Consider the following 22358-nt stretch of genomic DNA (forward strand, 5'->3'; position numbering starts at 1 on the left):
TGTGAAACAATGTAGGCACTTAGTGGAAAATGTGTCCATTCTGTTGTGTCTATTCCAGTCCAGTGGAATGTAAACAGTAAAATATAATACCCATATTATTTTTATGAATAAATATATGGTATTCCGAGATTATTTTGACGCCACCTACGTAACGATGCTTTGGGCGGTCGCCCGACTCGCCTTACCCACGAGTCGACCCTGCAGTTGGTTGCTAAAAATCATTATAAACATAAGTACATTATTTTATTAACAACTTGACAAATAATTGATTGGAGCATAAATACCTAACTAGACTAGACGAAGCTGCACTAAATTGAAAGACTTCTTTTATTTGCGTGATTGGTTTGCTGAAGGAAAATAACACAATCAGAATGTTTTTCATTACAATATATTGATTCATTTTCATTTATAAGGATTCTGATTAAGTAGTGTTGGAACTACGCAGTATTATTATTATGATCTGCTGAATTGATCAATTCTTTATGTCAAAGATATTATCCGTATTACCAGCGCTCTGAATACATAGAAAAGTTTATGAACCGGAGCAGCGCTCGATCATTATCATCGCGTATGGCACTACAACCCTTGGTGGGTCTTGGCCTCCTTCAAAAACTTTCTCCATCTTGGACTCTCAAATTGTTTTGAGCGAGGATTTTTAAATCTTCCGTGACACAGTCCAGCCATTTCAATTTCAGCCGTCCTGGTATTCTCTTGTCATCGGGGGTTGCGTACATAGCCCGCCTCGCCGGTTTATCCTCCGGAATTCTATGCATGTGGTCGATCCAGCGCAGTCTCTGCATTTTCTTATGCCACGTGATCTTTTGCACTCGATAATTTTTAGAAAATGTTGTTGTGCGAGTTTTTTTTTGTTAAAATACCTTATATTATACCAACGGAATTACCTTAAACAGACAAATGCAATAAAAATCTTTAGACATCTAGTACGCACTACTACTAAAAATGTGGACAGGGAATGTTTTTCAGCGCTAGTTTTAGTAAAAACTAGTTTTTACGAAATATGCTGTCAAAAACGGTTTTATTATTTTTCCTTACTTTTTTTTCGACCATGTCCGATCCTATGGACTCTGTGTTTGTATTAACAGATTATGTTTTTACGAGAAATGCATGTCAGCCATACGCTCAACCTAGTAGGTCCATATATCCAGGGCTCAAAATGGATCAGGGGACAAAATTATCGCTCCGTCTCGTGGAAATATTAATTTGACCGTCTGAGCTAGATATTTCATATAATAAAAAAATAACACACTTATTTTTATAAATCAAATTTACAATTAATGTAGTATAGTATAATATAGTTGATATTTTCGTAAAATTATCGAGCGCTCCGGTTCGTAAAATTTTTCATTTCGAGCGCTGCATATATCATATAGGTACTTGGTTAAATTAATTATATCATACAATAACCACAGATAGAAGATGTTGGAAGACGAATCCTGGAGTACCTACTAAACCCAAATCCTATGGAATGGTACAAAATTCTCATATTATTTATTTATTTTTCTTCTTAATTTACTTAGCGTCACTATCGTTATCGTAAATGCCTTTTTTTCTATACACTTACATAATATTATATTGTCTTGATGTATCTGTCTGTTACGCAGGGATACATAGCACAGCGTGCACACATACAGGGAATGGGATGACTGGCCTCCGGACAATTGGACGCCGCACTATCGTAGACACGTGTAGACGAGGTATTTTAATCAGTTTCTATCTACTACTTAGTAGTTTGAATTCATTTTACTCTTAACATAATGTATTCTTTATCGCGGATTGAGAATTACCATGCCTAAGGCTTTATATAAAATAAAAAACTCTTTTTTCGTTGGAACTTAATCATATGCACGATTAAATCATTGTTTACGTCTGCATATTTACATTCTCACGAACTATTAAATCATAATATAATCATTGAAATATAAATAACTAGCTGACCCGGCAAACGTTGTTCTGCCATATAAATTATTTCTAGTCAGGGCTCGAAATGAACCGGAACGCACCGGAGCGCCGTTCCTATTCGTGAAATCGGTAAAATTTTCGCTCCGTCTCGTGGAATAGATAATTTGACCCTCTGAGCTGGATAGGCCATATAATAGAAAATCTAACACCTATTTTTATGAAAAAAACACATAAACTTTGATAACTTTACTATGTAAAAATCTTCAGAAAACTGTCGAGCGCTCCGGTTCGTAAATTTTTCTATTTCGAGCGCTGTTTCTAGTGAATATTTTGTGGGGATGGGATCTATGACAGAAAGAGGAATAGAGCGCTGTAGACGATGACCGCCGATAAAAACAAAAAACATCAACCATTCATTTTCTCAATTCAAAATGAGTTATGATGTTCATAATGAATGAATTACCTGTGACAGGATCTCGTTGTTTAATGTTTATGCAAAATCCGTCTTGTCCCTTCCAGAAAATTAGCGGATATTGGAGAACGTCGTATGAACGGTGTGTGTCAGCGATGAACTCCAGATTATTTTTTCTTCTTCGAATCACGATTTCTCGCGTCGATGTGCGGTCGCCAACCATGATTCCAGCAATGTCGTCAACAACAGTCGCATTGAATCGACGTACGTGCTCTCCAGCTGGTGTTTTATCAGGATTGATGACAATAGCGTGATTGTCACTTTGCAATTCATGCATGTGTGCTTTGAAGAATTTCAATAATACATTGTGCTCATTCAACAGGGCGTCCAGTTCGCCGACGATGCGCCTGGCATTAGGCGAATTGAGGCTATTGTAGCCGCAACGTGCATTCACATGATTGATGTCCTCACCGCCGCGCCCATGAAGTAGATTTGTAATAATGTATGTGGTTCGTTTGGCATTGGCAGCAATGAGCTTACTTTGTGGTATACTTGGCCTTTGATTTTGAATGTAGAATAGAATTGTTGACCATTTGCCGCAGTATTGTGAACTATTTCTGTTGCTCCGGACGAAGTCATTTGGAAGCATGAATTGAATGTGCGAATGGACTTCAGGAACAGGTTTGAATCTAGAACCGTGCCGATGAGCAAGCCGTTCAATGGTTCTGGTGGTATCTCAATTTCTGATAGTTGCACTTTTCCTGATGCGCAACACATCCCGGCTGACTCATGTTTGAATTTGAGCGCATGACAATGGGGACATTCTTTGTACATAGCACCAATCAGCACTTTCGGATGAGCGGAATATTCAATATCTGGCTCGTACTCGAATGCGAGACGAAGGAACGAAGCGGATGTAAATGTTCGATGTACTTGTTGGCGTTGTCGGTCATTTGCTCTGCGTGTGTTAACTACAAACCGGCGCGCTTGGCTTCGTTCCAATTGTCGTTGTTGATTTCGTTCAGCTCGTGCTTCTTGTGATTGAGATGCACGCAATTGCGACATGCTTACACGCAAGTTTTCGTTATCTTGTTGGATTTGTTCGTCTGTTCTTTCTGCTCTACTATTTCGCATGTTTGTTGCTTTATTCGTTCGACGGCCCAAATGACCCTTCTTGCGTCTTGCTGGCATTGTGCACTGTAATACACGCACATAAAAATAGATAAATTAAAATAAATCGTACAAAATTTTGCACGCACTGCGTTGTGATATGCCGAATGAAATGTCAAAATGACGCGACGCTTTTCTTGAATTCTTCTCGGACGTAGCACCATCTGTCATTCAACAACATAAATGATTTCGTTCTGTTTGAAATACGAACGACGGTTAAATTTGTTCATACAAAAATAATAAAATCGCGATTAAAAAATGGGAGGGTGGGGGTAGGAGGGTGAAAATTTGGGATTATAGGTATTTTTTGATGCCAAATAATAAAAAAAAATACAAAAAAAAATTGTCAAAAAAATAAAAGAAAATTTTTCTGGATAGAGATACCCTAATCACCTAGCGGTATGAAATATACTTGTTGACCTATTCTCATACCTAACAAATATACATAAAAAAATTCATAAAAATCTGTCGAGCCATTTCGGAGGAGTTCGACCACAAACATCGTGACACGAGATTTTTATATATATAGAGATAATATTGAATATTTTTTTTAAAGTACCTATAAGTACCTAACATCTATTTATTTTTGAATTCCGTGGCGTCCAGTTGTCCGGTGCCAAATCGTCCTAGACCCCATATACACGCACACGCCCCCCTCTCTGTCTGAGCATTGAACATGTTGAACGCGTTGAGCGCATCGACAAGAATGTTGACAGGTGGCACTCTCGCCTGGTTTTTTTTACGAGTTATATAAAAAATATAGAATGACAGTGAGAGCATTCCGCTGAAAGAATTTCGTTGAATCTACTACTTACTGCTTTACTTGCTAGTATGTTTTTGTTATTTTTTTATATAGGTACTTAATCTATTAGTGTGCAATTTAAACGAAACAACAATATGATATGAGTCCATGCATCACTACTTCCGATGAAATAGTAAACAATAAACAACGTAAATGTTATTTGCAGATTTTTCCGTTTACAGCTAAATACAAAAAACATGTTTAATATTTTATATACTTAATTTTTATTTTGTTTACGACCAACACATAAGATGTTCTAACGGCGCAGAAAACACACACAATTAAATAATATCTATCCTCTAATCCAGGGCTCGAAATGTACCGGAGCAAACGTCAAACGTAAAATCGGCAACATTGTCGTTCCGTCTCGAGGAAAAAATAATTTTAGCGTTTGAGTTAAAATGGCCATTTGAAAACAAAATCAATCTCACTTATTTTAATAAAACACATAAAATTAGATAACTATATTAATATTTTCAGGAAAATAACGAGCGCTCCGGTCGTGAAATTTTCCATTTCGAGCGCTGCTCAAAGCACAGAACCTTTTCAACTTTAGATACAGGGAAAACGGAGTCGTTTCATGAAGGCGTGAAAGACCCATAAGAGTGGGTTGTGGTGCGTAGATGATGATGGAAAATGAGGCTCAGGAAGTAAGTAAGTACAATAAGTAGCACACGTTAATAATTGTAAATACGTTACGCAGTCGAGTGCATCGATCAGTATTTATTTCATTGACTGATAAATTGACAGTTTAAAAAATGTATTCGATAACTTTTGCGTGACCCGTTCAACTCACATTTGAATCTGGCTTTAGCCGGATACTGAAAAATTATTATCATCACATGATGACATTAATTATAATATTATTTTGACCACGTTGTGAAATATTATTTTTAAACATTTTTACCAGTACACCTATTTTTAAAGTTTTTAAATTAAAATAAAATATCCATGATCTCTTTAACTAGGTAAGTAGGTTGGTATCTAATTGTTTTTTTAGAACCAGAACCGAACCCCAGAATTGGGGTTCAGATTTTTGATTGATGGAATACCTGAATATAACTACATTCGATTTTTCTACTGGAGTCTTTAATGAAATTGGCACCTATCACTCACTGGTTGTGGTTAAAAAGCGTAAAGTTCTATGCAAGTATGCCTGGCATGCATTAACGGCTATGCTTACATACTGTCGTTTAAATGCTAGAAGATTATTATCAATTTGGCCACGTATTTTTTCGACTCATACGTGGTGTAAATGAGAACTCTGACTTGTATGTCGACAGAAATCGGGAGCATCAGTTGTTTGTTCTCCCAAGGAGCAGAACTTTACTAACCTGCCATTGGTGATGCCAATTGGGAGAGCAATAACTTTGTCCAACCGAATAGCTTTGGATGTTGATATACTCCACCTACGTGAGATGCGTATAGGTGAACGTTGTTTTATAATATCTTAAAATAGGGTCTGCTTAGCTCATTCGGTGTACTTACTTGTACCTATTTAATTTATATATTTTTGTATTCAAATTTGTGTGATACTTGTATTCATTTTCCGCCCTTATGCAACGCATGGCCACGGGACGTCACTGGTCAATGAGGTGACCATTTGATTTGAAGCCATAGTTGACAAAAATACATAAGCTGCTACAAAAAATAGGTGAGTTTAAATAAATTAGTTGTCAACCGTATTATATAAACCAGTTATGTCCAACTGTTTGGCGCTAAGTGTTGCCGCGTAAAATTTTAAAATACTTATAAAACATAGGAAATTAAAGATATGGCCAGGCAGGCGCAGACGAGATTTTCGATGAAGTGAATGAGAATACAAAATTATGACTGCTTACTAGATTCAGCGTCAGCCATACAAAATAATATTAGGTAAAGCATTTTAGTAAATTATTGCATCAAAATATTAAGGATTCTTCTTCTTTCGTGGCTAATAATACCTAGTTTGTATTTAAAAATACATTCGTCTAAAGGAATGGCCATGGCTCTTTTGGATATACCTATAATCAGGGCTCGAAATGGAACGGAACGCACCGGAGTGCCGTTCCGGCTCGTGAAATTTGTAAAATTATCGCTCCGTCTCGTGGAAAAAATATGTTGACGTCTGAGCTAGATAGGCCATAGAATAGAAAATCTGACACACTTATTTTTATAAAATACACATACGATTTGATGACTATGTAAATATCTTCTGAAAATTTGTTGAGCGCTCCGGTTCGTAAATTTTTCCATTTCGAGCGCTGCCTATAATCCACTTTTGTTGCACGGGTTTGCTCCAGCATCTTAGATAAAATCTAAAACCTAAACCAATAACTCGAACGAACTAAGTATAATATTATTATAGGGTACTACAAGGGGAGGACTGATAGGGCTCTAGTCTGGGGACCCGGGCTCTGGGGGGGGGGGTTGCGTGACGCGTCTACCATATAAGTGTGATAACACATTAAAAAAAAATCTAATGGTGAAAAGTCGCTTGCGGCGCTATTTTACTTCAAAAGTATTACAATTTTAAAATATGTGGTTGCGTGATGGAATTTTTGATTATTGTGTGTCGATATTCAACAACTTTACTGCATAATTCAAATGGGTGTATCTGTATCCAATAATACAACACATCGCTAACAATACACTGACCCTTAATTTTACCTGGAACTCCATTTTTGCAAAAAGCTTTTGAAGAGGGTCACGCTGCCTTTAACCCTGCGATAGGTAGGGGGGGCCACCAAATATCCTGGCCTGGGGTCCCACTTCAGGATGTGGGGACCATGGGTATTAGTGAGGTGATCAATGCTGGAATTGATTATGTTGGAAATTTTTTATCGTTTAACCAAAATGGTATATTATAATTGCGCTCTAATCTCATTTGACTATGTGTGTCGAGTTGATAAGAGCTTATTAATCTGAGAAAATAAATAAAATTTCACCGGATTTTTTTTTCTTTTTCTTTTAGTCCCAACAAATGAAATTTAGACAAGTAACGAGTTACTGATTGTATTTACTAGGATATTATTTTTGTCTTGTATTATTATTGTCAGTTAATATTGTGTAATTAATAAAGTCAGGCAGCATTCATTATGTAAACGTTAAATTTGTGTTGTTATGTTGAACGCTCGACAGGACACGCTCGCACGGCCACTCATGGAAGCTCGATGCTAATTAACGCCATCGTGCCTAAAAATAGTAATTGTTCCAAACCGTTCACGACTCCAGGGAACGACTCAAAGGTGACTTTTCACGATCGGGGGCGATCGTGGCAGACGATCGGGCCAGACGGTTGGCCTGACAATTTGCCAATGTAATCTGAGCTTTATTTAATCACCCTCGTAGATAGCAAGGGCAATGCGACAAACGTTCCAATAACATTATCTGGAGCCTGGAATAAATCAGAAAAGAAAAAAATTGGTAGGTTAGCTACCTACATATGTAGAAAGACATTATTTACCGTGACATTTTCTGAACTGGAAAATATTTAATAATAGTATGCACATATTATAGCGATGCTGAGCTACATAATATTTTGATTAACGTCATTAGATTCCAACATTCACTAAGAATTAATGCATTCTAATTATCAAATAAGTAATTGTTTTTTATTTTTGCGTCTAACAGAGCCCCCCAATCAATGTGCGCGTCGCAAAGGTTTCATATTTTCAAGTTAAAGGTTTTGCTTACAGAAAAGATGTCCAAATGTCCTCGACTATTGCAGAAATAATTTTATTATTTTCTAATACTAGTACTTATTTGTTTTTAGACATTAAGTATCCGTTAACCTTTAACTAGTGTGCCTTTAGGTAGGTAATATATCATATTAGAATTAATATAGAGGTGTTATTTTTATTTCATTATTTTTCTGATACATATATATCGACGGTCCCTACGTAAACTCGGACATCTAACAAAAAAGCATTTTTTACTTTTTTATGCCAAAACACCTAAAATAACTTCCCCTTGATATAAAATTAAGAGGAAAAAAAAATCTCACTTAATTTCAGAAAAAAATGTAAGTACGTAAAAACGGACAAATACTGTAATTTTATTAAAATCATAATTATTAATAATTATTAAAGTCAAATGTCAAAAACACCAAACAATCGCTTCCGGTCACATAAACAGATAAATGCCAGTTGTCTTTATATACGTCGTGCAGGTGGCCAGTTGTCTTTATATACTCCGTACAGGTGGCCTAAACAAAGTACATTAGAAACGCACGTGTATTATTTTGACTGTTTTCGTATATCAGAGAATAGGTATTTTTAAATGAGCAGTCACATAACAAAAAAAGTCGAAAATAAAAAATTTGAATACCATCGTAAAAATCCCCGAAACAAGCATGGCCTTCATAAACTACAAAAGATGTTGTTTATTGTAATGAACGCTGGTAGGTACCTACGGACTTCACAAACCTTGGATTTTTCAATCATAATATGCGTAGCCGTAGTATAACGCCGATGATGCTGTCCTATTCGACAACTTATCCTAGGGCATTCAAGAGACAATCGACAGGTTGCATAACAACTCCTCTCGCGTTGGTTTGAAAATCAACGCGAAGAAAACCAACGTCTTTTGCAATAGTACCTGTCCTGATCCAGATTTCCCTCTGATTAGCGATGGACAAAACATCGAGAGCGTCGACAGCTTCAAGTACCTGGGGGTACACATCACGGGAGATGGCATTTTGCAGAAAGAGCTCGCTATCCGAATGGGAATGGCTGGAGCAACATTCAACTTGATGCGAAATGTCTGGGACTCACGATTGTACGTACTCGGTCAAAACCAAAAGCCGCCTATTCGACGCTTGCATTCTGACGGTGGTGCTTTACGGTAGCGAATCATGGCACCTTACGAAGGCTCAGAGCAACCGTATACTGAGCTTCGAAAACAGATGTTTGCGACGAATACTGGGTGTGCGGTGGGTATGACTTTAGGAGCAACGAGGAGATAAGAGAACGCACCAAGCAGCCTCTCATCACGCTGAAAGTGAAGAGGCGACGTTGGACCTGGCTTGCCTGTTCTTCAAGCCGACCGGATTCCGGCGACCTGGAAGGCCACTAAATACAATCTACAGAGTGTATACGGTGGAGCTACGGGATGCTGGTTTGACCTTGAACGAAGTAAGAAGACTGGCGAGCGACAGGGATTCTTGGAGGCGCCGCGTGGTGTTCATATGCTCCAGTTAAGGGGCGGATATGGCCAAAGAAGAAAGAAGAAGAATATGCGTAGATACTTTTTCATTAATGTCGGCGAAAACAACAATTAGGTAGGTACTTAGACATTTAACTAGTGTCATAAACGTAATCCGTCCCCGGCGGCATCCTGTGCGATCGGATTTTATTGCTTAGGGTCGAAATGTTTTTAAGCTAACAACACATTAACAGTATTTTAGCTCGGAATATCCGATAAGTTGCTCATTAAAACAGTGAATAAATGTATGGAGAAAATCATAAACCAAAATGTCAACGACTGTTTCGTCATTACATCCGAGATCTCGCTATGTCCGAGATCGTAATAACCGAGTTCGACTGTAGTGTGATTATTGTTTTATTCGCTGAATGATACCAGTCTCAAAAAAATTTAAATAAAAAATGTTAGTTAATAGGAAGATAATAATATTCTTCTAAATAGTTAAAATTATGAGGATTTCAATAGTAATAAGTAAAGTTGCTAATAATTGATATGAATTCTTTCCCACGTTAAGTGAGACATGTGGTAGTTGTCTCAATAGCGGATGTTTGGAAGCCGACGTAAAGTCGGACAACTACAGTTCTACCAAAAGTATATAATTTAGAAATAATGTAATAATGAGTAAATAAACTGTGTATAGTATTTATAATACTCCCTGAATTTCAGGTGCCTAGTAATACAAACATAGAAGTTCAGTAGAAAACAAACTATTTTTAAATTACGTTTTTGTAGATGTCCGAGTTTACATAGGGACCGTCGAATATATAGTTATCTGAGACCAGTCTAACTATAAACGAAAGGTGAATTATTGAAGTACGCGACCGTTAATGATCAGCAGTTAATGAAAAACGTCCATATACGGAATGGAATGAAATGTGTCGTTAATAATAATGTAGACCTTGAAACTGGGCTATATTTTTTCGCACACGTGCGACTGTACCACAGAAAAGAGAAATAATTTCCCTGGGCTGTACCTTTATTAACGGCAGATATAATACACCACCTTAGACTATAGATACATCTAGACGCCACCCATTGCATTGCTAAATGAAGCTGCGTGCCGTGCGTTTAGTTTGTGGGCGAGCGAACGCATTCGTATTCAAATGTTCGAGACCATAGACCATTTCGCTAGTGCTCGCCCAAAGTGCTCGCTCAAGACGCTCAGAATTAAAATATATTTTTATATTTTTTTTACGTTATATAGTATTTTTAAGCGGTCAAAATGCAACCATTAGGTAATAATATCCATAATTTAAGTTATTTTAAAGAAACACGGTCACTTGATATTAAAATATATAATAATACTTAAGTATACAAATAAATTATCACGAACATGTATCAACTTACCTATGAAATGTAATACCATCTTCTTGCTTATCAGTACGGCTACCACATTTTAATACAACACACAGAACCATCTTTTCTACTTAATTAACTAAAAATATTGACCACTGACTTTATGTTTAACACAAAAAATGGCAATTTAAGCAACACGGTTACCGACGCTTAGTTATGCAATAAGGTAAGATTTGGCGGCTACACCGTAGCAAACCATCTCCCACATCTGCAAACCTTGTATCTTACTCTAGCGCGTGTCGCAGAGATTATAAGGGTCCCGAAAACTTTCTCACTCGCACGTATGCATCGTTTTTGTTCAGGCCTTGTACACCACGCTGTCTAGACGGGAAGGGTATACGACATGGTTTCCCAAACTATGGGTCGCGACCCACCAGTGGGTCGCGAGCGAATATTTAGTGGGCATTCTCGCCACTGTATACATGAATTTAAAAAAATAGGAAGTGATAAATTTGATATTTCACTCAGTTATTTATAATTCCTAAAAATTAGTAGTTTTGAAACATTTGAAACTTTTATTATTGAAAACCAAGTGCAGCCTAAGATGAACGTACTGTCTGAAATTTCCAGTCATTTATCAGTTTATCACTGTTGATAAATAACTTTGACGACTATTTTGGGGAAGAGATGAAAAAGTTTGATTCGTTGCGTTGGATTTGTAACCCATTTCAAGACGACTTACCAATTAGTATGTCAACAAAAGCAAGTGAAGAACTCATTGATTTATCAGAAGATACGTCACTGAAAAATAGTTTTAAACGAAATTCTGTCTCTCAGTTGCTGATAATTATCCTTGCCTGGTCGATCAAGCTATGAAAGTCCTCCTCCTCTTTACTACCTCATATCTATGTGAGGTCGGATTTTCGGCTATGGTTAACATTAAAACTAAATACCGAAATAAATTAGATATTATATCAAACTCACTGCGATTAAAAGTAACTAAAGTTGAAGTTAATGCTAAAACTGTAATGAAGAAAAATAAGAAACAAATACATCCTTCCCATTGAAATAACTTTGTAAAAAAACCTTGCAGGTGTAGGTGTTTAAGTAATATTTTTTTTTAATTTAAGTTGTGTTTCTTATTCCAACAGTCTTTCAATCATATTGGTAACACTAATAAAAAATATTTTTTTTATTTCAATTAGAACAAATAGACAGCATTAAGTAGTTCCACGACTCGCCACTAGGGAATCTGAGCATTGCCAATATTTATGCCCTCTTTTCTCTAAGACAGCTAAGAGGTGGGTCCAAAGATTGGAAATTTTTGTTAGATGGGTCGGAGCCCAGTGAACTTTGGGAACCACTGTTATACGATGTATTAGAGTCCAAATGGACCTAGCTCAAAGAAGGGATTGAACAAAACTAGTCACCAAGTAGTAGTACCCGCGTGGTAATGGTAGTAACGTCCGAAAAGTGTATCAAGATGCTGTTAAATTGACAAAATAGTAACGTTGTTTGGTAGAAGAACGTGGCTTTGCAACAACGCGTATTGTAGAGAAGAGAATAATCAGGTTGGAGAGCGCGGATCCTTCAATTTTAATACGATTACATCGTCATTACATTAATCAATATTGTTGGTCACAATTCACACCTCTGAGCAATTTGTCTTGTGGGGTCACCACCGAGAATAATTGTACGCCTCTTAGGTAAGTTAATAATATTATATTGAGAAAATTTTCTAAAAATAAATTTATGCTATCATCAACATTTATTTATAATTTCGCCCTTTTTCATTTCCTAAGTCCAGCCCAGAAGAATGACACTATTGTAGTTAGTAAAATGGCTGCCACTGAAATATCAAAATAATCCGCGTGGGCTTGGTTGATTTTGTTACAAACTAAGCCATGTCCATATAAAAAATCCATTTTTTGAAGAATCTATGAAAATTACATGAAAACTAATAATGTGGATCTTATTATTTTAAACATTCTATAATCGCAATAATATAAACTTTCACCTTCATGACCGAGTACACGAGGAAACAAAAAAGCTGTTTTTCTCCTTTTCATCCATTATGGACATGGCTGATTTTGAAATTTAGCGTCACACTTCAATGAAGCTAAAATTTCTTAACCAGATATTACAAAGTACCATTAGAATTACATTACATTACAAGTACAGTTAGTTGTACATCCGAAATACGCACAATATGTTTCCTACATAATTTAAAGAATTTGAGAAAAAGTAATAAATTAATATTCTGTGGTGTGCCGCGAGTGTGCCATTTGAACAGGGTGCCGTGATTTGAAAAAGCTTGAGAAGTACTGGCGTAGAGTATGATACAGAAATACTTATAGGTAGGTAATAGGTACCTATGTAAAGTTAAATATTCTGTTTTCATTTTCAAATACGAATTGCTGGAAACGTCACATTATATAATACCTATAAGCAGGGCTTTTTTTTAAAAAAAAAAGGTGCCGGAACTCACTTCATGTCAAGCTTTTTACTAAATAAAATTATATTCAAATGTCACTTAAATGAAATTTAAAGGAGCTATGCCACGAAGCGAACAAAAAAAGGTTGATTTTTACGATAATTTTTTATTTTAGTCAAAACAAAGCTACAGAAACAATAAAATACATACATTATATTTGAAATATATTGTACAAATAAGACTAAATAAGACTAACTTTAAAATATAATTGTAAATACATATGTAATGTATTTATTTATGAACTTGAATAAAAGTTTAGAGTGATTTCCAAAGTTTTTTCCAATTCTCGTCTGATACATCATCTCGATTCCTTTTCTTAGTGTTAGAGTCTAAGGCCGAATGTCTTCCTTTAAGTAACCACCTATCAACATATTTTGAAGGATCGAAAAGTGTCAAGGGTGGTCCCACGAGTTTGATGAACAAGAGTGCCGAAACTGTTTTAGTGTTTAACGAAGCTCTTGTTGGGGTAATAATAAGATTCATTTGCGAAAACCCCCGTTCACATTCACTTGAAGAAATGGGAATAGAATTCAGAGCATATACCAAACGCAAGAGTTTTTCAGAATATGTCTTTTCGAGAATGTATTCGCGAAATCCACGAATCATTTCTCGTTCATCTAGTTGTAGCCTGATCGAAATGTTTCTAATTTCCATCTCTCCAAATGTCAACCGATTATCAATGTCTTCAGGCCAATATTTTTGGTCAAGTACGCGAGCCCAAAGTGCAAACTCAACATCTTTATTATCTAGCAGCCTTTTTTCAATTGACGTTTTCAACGTGGAATAAAATATTTTCGGATCAATAGGAGGATCATTTTTAGAAACTTTTTCGTGAAGTAAAACTCCACGAAAATGCAGATTGCTTATAGCAGCTGCAGCACATTTATAATAGGGTCCAAAATTCTGTTTTCTTTCTGTAAAGGTTCACATTGCGATTTTGTAGGTCCAAACTAAGTTCCGACAATTCTTGGAGAGCGTCGCACATCAATGCTAGATCCAATAAAAATGCTGTTGATGTTATTTTGTTCTTTAAGCCACTGTAAGTACACTTGTCATTTTTATCTCTTGTAGGGTCATTCATCGCTTCTTCAAAATGACGCACAAGGGATTCATAATTATTCCACACAGCCGAAACTGAACGAAAACTAGATGCCACCCATCGGGTACTTAAAACTCTTCCGATTTTCAGTACCTCAACGCCTAGTGATTCTGCACATAAATGCAACTCTCTATTATTTTTCGGCGACGCGTGGTATAAAACATAAAGTTTATCAATAAATGATTTGAATCTATTGATCCCTGAAATTTTTTTTATCCATTACTTACTGATAATTCTAATCTGTGATTAGTACAATGCCAAACTATAATTGAAGGAAATTTTTCTGTCAGCAATTTTTTCACTCCATTTTTAGAACCTAACATCACAGCAGCGCCGTCGCATGCAACCGAAACTAAATATTTTTTTAAATATTCTTCTGTCATCCCATATAAATCAAGAGATTGGAGTAATGATTCAAATATTCCTTTTGCCGTTACGTCTTTAAGTTCAATCAAATCCAAAAACAAATTAATTGGTGAATTCATTCCAACACTTTCGACACAGCATCGAACATACACAATGAGGGTGGTTTTTTGGCTTATGGTGGTAGACTCATCAATTATCAAAGAAATTATATTTTTCGATTGAACAATTTCTTTGAAAACATTTTTTCTCATTTCATCACATATATGATTTACAATGTTAACACATGCGTTAGTGGAATGGAGAATATTACCCATTTCGATCCCATTTAGTTCTTGGAGATTAATTTCACTTTCAAACATATTGAATGATTGATTTTCCTTAGCTACTTTATATGCAGTTCGAAAAATGTTTGCTGTTATTACTTTTTCGCGAGATAACGATTTTAAAAAAGTATTTTCAATCTGCTTTTTTTTTGGCTTCAGAAATGATTTTTAACGCTGCTTTGTGTGCAATAGATCCTCTGTGATCGAAAAATTTTTTTCGAAGTGACCCCAATTGAAGCTTCCTCTCTTTCCCAGAATACGTGATTTCATTATTGGTCCATTCTTTGGATATTTTCATTCCCATTGTCGTTTCAGTTCCAAGAGTTCCAACGTTTCTGCAAATTGTGCAGCCAAGTTTCATTTTGTGTACGTTCAACCATTCGTTTTTTGAGCAAAAATCGTTTTTTTGATCTAATGACCAGCAGTCTGGCCAATCGTTTTGAGTTCGACCTTGATCCCCGAGATCAGCTAGAGATGATTCAGGAACATCTACATGTACCGATATTTCCATATCTTCTGTCATCGTTTCTGTTTTGAGCTTTTTATTTGCGGAATCGGCGCCGCTGCCGGTGGTTGAGAAGTAACAGGAAATTTTTTTCATATTTAAACTTGGGGTTGCACTAAATAATATATAAAATAGTTGCACAACACGTAATCGTAACACAAACTGACTAAACAAACGTAAATAACAATATACGCAGATGCTGCCATGCGATAAATGTCAAACTGTCAAAATCATAATACGCAGCATACGTATGAAGCTAGTTACATACGCATGTTTGCTATTTAAACTATACGGTTACTTCACTAACACTAACACGCCAACATTCAAAATGGCTTCCACCTGTACCTTATTTTATCATTTTAACGAATTATTATTGTAATTACTTAAGCGCAAATATTTTTTCGTTTAATTGATTTTGAAATAAAACCGTGAAAAAAGGTGCCGGAACGCCGTTCCACCGCGTTAAATGGAAAAAAAAGCCCTGCCTATAAGTACAATTATTAACACTTCGTTATATTCGCAAATATTTTGAAACAGGCGTGGATCATTCGGCAAATAAATATGTAGGTACGTCAGGGAACATAGAATTATTAATGTGTTCTGTGAGATAGGTACGTCAACGTCAACAGATGGAACACATAACGACATAACAATATCACAAAGCAATAATAACATTAAGATTTGTATCTACGTTAGAGGTGAGTTGGAAATACTGTCACCAGTTTGTGTACTCAAGTTTCGGATGAAACTACCCATACTCAGTATGTGTGGCCCAATAAACTTATTCCAAAAAACTTGTGATGATATCATCGCGAGTCGCTCGCCAGCTGGTAGACTTTCGAGTAGGAGAGCGAGGTAGCACTTGAATATAGGTATATTTTAATTTATTAGTCTATTGCGTTCGAATGTATGAATAATAGGTCATACATTTTGTGTCGCAGTACAGTGGTGAGATGACGCACAGGTTTAGGCTTGTTATATGATCGCTCAAAACATGTTTAACATTTAAAAAAAATCACTGTTATTCATTTTCGTTCATAAGAATATTGTAACCTAACAGAAAAACAACTCATAAATTTAAAATGTGTTTAAAATTTTATAATAAATGGGACTTTTCGACAAGCGGAGTCAGCGTATTTTTAGCGATACTATTGAAAGCGATACACAGTCTGAGTTCCCCGAGCCCAATACGTATTTCAAACACTAAAGGCCTGTTCGGACTGTGCCAGTGATTTGGTAAAAAACCGTGTCTGAACAGACAAATTTAGTCGAGTAGTTTAGTAAAATGGTCAGTCAAGCCGATCCATTTTATTCTATTATTTCGGGCGAGTAGCAAGGCCCCACCACCTCTCACTATATACTAATCAAATTATATAATTCATCGAAGCTTTGTATTGACATGCGAAAGTAAATAAAAAATTGAATGGAATTTGAGCAGTCAAACAACATAGAGCGAAACCACACGGGGGAGTGAGTACGCAACAGCGGTGCTTTCTCACTTCCACTCGCAGTCGGAATATAGCGGTCTCTCATTATGCAGCGCCTGTGTCACTACAACGTTTGTATACAAATGGAACGCATATTGTTGACCGCCACCGTCCTGTCTGCTGTCCCTGAACGCTAGCGGTCAACGGTCGGTTGAACGCAGAACTCCTACCGCTCTCTGTCTGCGCAAGCCCTTACAAGCCACGAAACAAATCTGAACAGGCGAGTTTATTAGTTGCCGACTGCCGTAGGAATGGCACAGCGTTGGAACGAGGATATTACTCGAAATAATCTAACTTATAATTATTATACTTCAACGCGACAAACCGTCGCGAACGTGTGTTGATAAAAATGGCAGCGCTCGAAATGGAAAAGTTTACGAACCGGAGCGCTCGACAATTTTTTTGAAGATATTTGCATAGTAATACCGGGGGTGGAAGACGAACTCACATGTCTTCGAGGTAGATGTCCCGATCCGGTATCAATTCGGGCTGCAGAGTAAGTGTGACGTCGGGACAAACAGGATAAATTATAACACCGATTCTAGATTTAAAATCCTGCGCAGGACAACAATTTATTTAAGTTAAAACATGGGCAAACATCGATAATTTTACAATATAGGCTAAAACGAGGGTCTTACATTAACACAACACTAGCGTTACATTTGGGATCGATTTATTATTGTCATCCCGCACACGAACACTGGTTTGCTTTGATGGCAACTATATGGATTATTATTCACACGACAACGATAAGGGGTGTCGATTTTTCTAAGATATGATAACTTTTGATCGATTATTTTTAACGCGAGGATCCTAACTGAAACACGTGTTAAAGGTATCCGCCCCTCCGAGGACGGCGGGGGAATGTTTTTGCCAGCTTCACTGCCAGATCGGAACTGACCCTGACTTTCAAAAAATATCGAAAAAAAATTAACGGCGAGGGGTACTCGATATCCCAGGGGTGCGGGCGGGTTGTTTGTCACAGCTTACTGTAAATTTTTGGGCGCGCATCGGCCGGAGAGGCTTTTCTTAGAAGTTATCGGTCGAGCCGGGACACTATCCCGCACGGCAGAAGAACCAAACTTTCGGTCGGGGTCCTCCTGACTTTGATTAAATTGCGGATTTGGAATTTGAAACTGTCGTGCTGGGTTATTTTCTTTTTTGTCTGGTAACAAGCCTCCCTACTCCAATTTGTTTCAAATTTTATATCAGCGATCATGTAAAGCGAATGGAATGTGGTTATAGGGCAAAGAAAATTTTTCTAATACAGCGCGCGAGTTAGGCGGGTTTGCGTTGGTAATACATTGATAGGTTTTCATTAAGTCGTTTGTTCGATCCGCGAGCGGGATGCTCAACGGATCATGAGTCTCGTGCCGTCGGAGACGCCATTTCGTCTTGCGAGATTTTTCTCGGCAAGTGCCAACGATTCTGGAGGGTAGCCGGATCTGGTAGGGTGTCGTCACGTCATAGGCTTCTTTCGGCTGCTGCAGCAGTCAGGGTTGGGTTGCCTATTCAGGGGTAGGCGGAGGGTTGCGGAGATCAGGTGTCGTTCGGCGGGAGGTGCAATTTGGACGTGTGCTGGGGTGTGGCGACTCCGTCGCAAGATTGACGCAGGGATGCGAAGACAGAGCTGAGTTCTCGTGCTAGGGGTCGTAGAGCAGGGGGGGGGGGCGGCCTAAACTGGGAAGTTGTACCCTGGACTTTTCCAGGACCTCCAGCGTCGGTGGTCCCCGGCAGATGCTAGTAGACGGGGGGTGGCTGCAGCATCGTAGGAACGTCCGTTCTGTGAGAACCCACGTTCATGGCATTTTCGGGTTTCGTTGCACTCGATTTCTTTTCATGGTCGTTAACATCGTTTTAACTTTTGAAGGCTTGCGTTTATTTTTTTTTTAAACACTGCGTATGAAGTTGAACACCCCTGGTTTTGATTTTTATCGTGTTAGGTTTACGCGCGAATTCGTTCTTACTGGGTTTGTCTCGTAATTTTCACTTTGTTTTAACGGTAGCGTGGGCGAAATATATTTTTGTTTAGGGTTTTTTTTTAATAGGGCGCCAGAGAATTTATTTTTATTTTTAAAATTCACAAAACTATGGGTTTGACGTCACACACTTGGGTTTCTCAGGGCCGTGGTTCCCGAAGTCGCATTGACTTCGTTCGCCTCACGCATGGGCGACAGTATAATACCGGGGGTGGAAGACGAACTCACATGTCTTCGAGGTAGATGTCCCGATCCGGTATCAATTCGGGCTGCAGAGTAAGTGTGACGTCGGGACAAACAGGATAAATTATAACACCGATTCTAGATTTAAAATCCTGCGCAGGACAACAATTTATTTAAGTTAAAACATGGGCAAACATCGATAATTTTACAATATAGGCTAAAACGAGGGTCTTACATTAACACAACACTAGCGTTACATTTGGGATCGATTTATTATTGTCATCCCGCACACGAACACTGGTTTGCTTTGATGGCAACTATATGGATTATTATTCACACGACAACGATAAGGGGTGTCGATTTTTCTAAGATATGATAACTTTTGATCGATTATTTTTAACGCGAGGATCCTAACTGAAACACGTGTTAAAGGTATCCACCCCTCCGAGGACGGCGGGGGAATGTTTTTGCCAGCTTCACTGCCAGATCGGAACTGACCCTGACTTTCAAAAAATATCGAAAAAAAATTAACGGCGAGGGGTACTCGATATCCCAGGGGTGCGGGCGGGTTGTTTGTCACAGCTTACTGTAAATTTTTGGGCGCGCATCGGCCGGAGAGGCTTTTCTTAGAAGTTATCGGTCGAGCCGGGACACTATCCCGCACGGCAGAAGAACCAAACTTTCGGTCGGGGTCCTCCTGACTTTGATTAAATTGCGGATTTGGAATTTGAAACTGTCGTGCTGGGTTATTTTCTTTTTTGTCTGGTAACAATAGTTATCAAATCGTATGTGTATTTTATAAAAATAAGTGTGTCAGATTGTCTATTCTATGGCCTATCTTGCTCAGACGGTCAACATATTTTTTTCCACAAGACGGAGCGATAATTTTACAAATTTCACGAGCCGGAACGGCGCTCCGGTGCGTTCCGTTCCATTTCGAGCCCTGAAAAATGGCAATATTTCACAGAAAGCTTGTTGTTATTGAGGATAGGTAAAGAGGTACACATTATCTTATAAGTTACGAGGGTGGGTCAATAAGTCCTTAGAAAAGCTGACAGGTGGCGCGACTAGTACTGTAAGCGGTTTGTTTTCATGCAGCGGCACTACCGATTCAGTATGCTGCGAAGTTTCAATCAGATTGGTCAGGTTGTTGTTTTTTATTTTCGTACATTTAAAAAAAAAAATTGCTTGTTTACAAAAATGGAGAAAATTGAGTTTAGAGCTGTTATTAAACATTTTAATATAATAGGGTTAACAGCAAAGGAAATAAAAAATGAGTTGGATTTAGTTCACGGCATATCTGCTCCTTTACTTGCAACTATTTATAACTGATTAAATGAATTTAAACGTGGTCGTACATCAACAAAGGATGAACCACGCTCAGGACGTCCTGTAGAGGTGACTACACCAGAAATGATCAATAAAATCCACGATATGGTGTTAAGTGACCGAAGATTAAAGTTGAGTGAGATAATTGAGGTTACATGGATCTCAAAAGGTAGCGTCATTTCTATTTTACATGACAAATTGGGCATGAAAAAAGTTTCTGCAAGATGGGTGCCGCGTTTGCTCACAGTCGACAATAAACGCAATAGGGTGGTGGCCTCTAAAGCCCTGTTGTCGCTCATGCAACGCAATCCGGATGAATTTTTTCGTCGCTTTGTGACTGTAGATGAAACATGGATACACCACTATACTCCAGAGACGAAAGAACAGTCAAAGCAGTGGATTGCGAAAGGCGAACCATGTCCAAAGAAGGCGAAAACCGTAAAATCAGCTGGTAAGGTTATGGCTACTGTATTTTGGGATGCACGTGGAATTATTTTCGTTGACTATTTGGAAAAAGGAAAAACAATAACAGGGGATTATTATGCATCTTTATTAGACCAGCTAAAAAACGAAATTGAAGAAAAACGGCCTCATTTAAACAGGAAAAAAATCCTCTTTCATCAGGACAATGCCCGTGTTCACACATGTTTACGATCAATGGCTAAAATTGAAGAATTGAAGTTCGAATTGGTCGACCACCCACCGTATTCGCCATATTTAGCCCCCAGTGACTTTTTCCTTTTCCCAAACTTAAAAAAATGGCTAAGTGGACAACGTTTTTTTTCAAATGAAGAAGTCATCGATCCGACAAATGCTTATTTTGAGGACCTTCCGAAAACTTATTTTTCTGACGGTTTAAAAAAAATTGAGAAACGTCTAACCAAGTGTATTGAGCTCCAAGGAGATTATGTTGAGAAATAAAAAAAAAATACAAAAAAAAAACTGTTTTAATGCTTTTTTCTAAGGAATTATTGACCCACCCTCGTATATTCATTTAGTATTTAGTTTATTCTGTATACTCAGTATGAAGTATATTATGTCATGTCGGCTGGTAGTATGGATAATTTGTTGATTAGTACGTTGATAAATAATGGCAATATTTCACAGAAAACTTGTTGTTATTGAGGGTAGGTAAAGAGGTAGGTACACATTATCGTAGTGTTCATAAGAACAATTATAAGTTATATTCATTTATCATCTGTTTATATTTTATAGTCAGTAAGGACAATGGAGCATAAAATCAGGGGCGGGTCAAGTCAAGCGGAGGCCCTGACCGGTAAAAATTTCGGGGCCCCCAAATTCAAGTTAGAAAAAAAAATTTATACGTAGAAACTCTCATTAATTTATTAACATAAAATATAACAAAGGCAATGGAAATCAAATTTAAAAAAAACATGTTTTAAATAAATTTTCGTCTTGCTTTATTTCTTGCAAATTCGTCAATTATTTTGGCAGTGTCAATTCGGTTTAAAATTTCTTGCTCTATATACAAAATGGCCATACTATTAAATCTTTCTTCTCCCATAGTACTTCTCAAATATTTTCTTACACGCTTTAAAACAGAAAAGATCTTTCACCTGATGCATTAGATAAGGGGATTGTTAAAAAAATATTTCTACATTTGGGAATGTGCAAGACATTTCTTTGGCGGCTCGATAGATGTCTGGTGTGGTTTTAATATTGTGCATAAAGTACCTATTTATTACCTAAACAAACTACAAAAATATATAGGTAAGCATACAAAAATTTATGAAACCACAAAAATATAATAGGTAGGTATCCTATGTAAATTAGTATTCATCAATAGGA

The sequence above is a fragment of the Rhyacophila brunnea genome, unplaced genomic scaffold, assembly GCF_057557595.1.
Source record: "Rhyacophila brunnea isolate RB1 unplaced genomic scaffold, BYU_Rbru_1.0 scaffold_22, whole genome shotgun sequence".
NCBI lineage: Eukaryota > Metazoa > Arthropoda > Insecta > Trichoptera > Rhyacophilidae > Rhyacophila > Rhyacophila brunnea.